Below are 2,090 nucleotides of genomic sequence, written 5' to 3'. Positions count from 1 at the left end.
GGCCTTATAAAAGTAGGTTGAAACGGGACGCGTTCAAACGCAAAGGGTGTTTCGGAAACTGGTTCAAATAAGAAAGGCGTTTAAGGAATGCGTCGAAACAGGACAAATTCAAACGAGAAGGGCGTTTAGGGAACTGGTCGAAACGGGATGGGTTCATATGGGAAGGGCGTTTAAAGAATGGGTCGAAACAGGACGGGTTCAAATGGGGAGCTCGTTTCGGGAACCGGTCGAAACGGGACGGGTTCAAACAGGAATGGGTTGTTTCGGGCTACAGCCATCGGGCCGGGTCGGGTGGGGCCTAGAAATTAAAAATTCTGTCGGGCTCGGGCCGGGCCCGGGCCGTGTCTCTTCCGGGCCGGGTCGGGCCGGGCCTAGAAATTAAAAATTCTGTCGGGCTCGGGCCGGGCCCGGGCCGTGTCTCTACCGGGCCGGGTCGGGCCGGGCCTAGAAATTCCGGCCCGTGCAGTGCTCTACGGTACGGTACTTTTTTTTTCTAGACTGTTGGAGGACCACCCTCCTTTCAGTAATGCTTCCGCATCGCCTAGTAAACACATCTCGCCTTCCTTAAACTGTGTCGTGGCGCTTTCGACAATTCAATCATTTCTTAAAAACATTAAAAAAAAATGAAGAAAAAAAAGGTACCGTCCGCCGAGCCGGATTTGAACCAGCGACCTATGGATGTCCGCACGGGAAAGCCTCTACAGTCCACCGCTCTACCAACTGAGCTATCGACGGGTACACAACAGCTTCTCGCACTTTCCTTCTCAAGCGAACATGTAGGTTATACGGTCTACCTTTAGGGGAGGGCCTGTATAAAAGAGGCTGCGTGAAACCCGTTTGTCTATACTCCGCTTCGCCTTACGATGTCCCACAGCGCAGGCTGGGAGTCATCCGGTCTTGACCACGCGCGTAGTTAATAGAATTTATTGTGAATGCCTTACATTTTAATTTAGATTAGGATACTTAGAAAGCACCACCGTCGTCACTTTCGTAATTGCATGTGGGGACATGTTTTTGTAAGGCTTAGTGGACAGAAAAACAATTATTTAAACATAAAATAGCCGGAAACAAACAGGAACATGAAGTAAACAGGACAAGCGCAACCTTTCAACTATGTTTATTCGGGAAAGGCAAAGCATGTTCGTATACGTTCCAGTGTTGATGTAGACGTTACCGGAAAAAAGTAACGAAATACGTTACTTGCAAATAAAAGTAACGCGTTATTGAGCAACGTTACCTCAAAATAAAAGGAACGCGTTATCGTTACCGTTGCCGATAAAAAGTAACGCACGTTACTTTTCCGTTACTTCTTTAAATTATAAATTAACACGATTTACTGTTTTGACGGTACAGGTATCCTGCTATATTTCAAGAATCATCATGTTCATGCAGAAACTGAACATATTTCCTTTATATTTTTTTTACGGTTTCGGCTAAATACTCACAAAACAAAACCGCAAAAAAAGATTAGAAATTCTCATCAGTTGGCGACCACACGAAAAAAATTGAAGTGTAACTTTTTAGGACTTTTTAAAAAGTAACGTAACTACGTTATCCCCATTACTCAAAATAAGTAACGTTGGTACGTTACCCGTTACTGTTTTGAAAAAGCACCGAGTACGTTACTACGTTACCGATAAAAGTAACGCCGTTACTTGTAACGCGTTACCTCCGACACTGATTACATTCACAAAGAGGCAACATCCATACAGCTATTAAGTTGGTATTTACTCATGCAAAAACTGATATTCATTTTCATAAAGCACGACTGACATATCACTGACGCATAATGTTCGACTTTTTTGATAAAGAAAACTCCTCCAAAAGTTTACGAGCAACAGTCTCACGTCCTCTCCTCAGAACCCTTATCTGCTGAAGTTTACGTTGCAACATTTCTGGCTGTGTTCTGCGACGTCAGCAGTTAAGAATTTTGGGGAAAAGCCGAGAAACTATTGCTCGGTGGCTTTTAAAAGCGTTTTTTTTTTATATAAAAAAAAAATAAGACAAAAAGAAAGTGGGACGGCATTTTTTAGTGACACGTCAGTTGTGCTTTATGGGAATGAATTTAGTTTTTCTCATGATCGGATGCG

General features: G+C 43.6%; 1 non-coding gene across 1 annotated transcript; it reads right to left on the bottom strand.

The window, feature by feature from the left end:
* Positions 1-644: 644 nt before the first annotated feature.
* Positions 645-735, bottom strand: Trnay-gua. The gene is given in 2 exon segments: positions 645-680; positions 699-735. It is a non-coding gene; the product is annotated as a tRNA-Tyr (tRNA).
* Positions 736-2,090: the final 1,355 nt, after the last annotated feature.

This window comes from Ixodes scapularis, unplaced genomic scaffold (genome assembly GCF_016920785.2).
Source record: "Ixodes scapularis isolate PalLabHiFi unplaced genomic scaffold, ASM1692078v2 PGA_scaffold2__306_contigs__length_199485367, whole genome shotgun sequence".
NCBI lineage: Eukaryota > Metazoa > Arthropoda > Arachnida > Ixodida > Ixodidae > Ixodes > Ixodes scapularis.
This window is presented reverse-complemented; position numbering and strand designations above follow the sequence as displayed.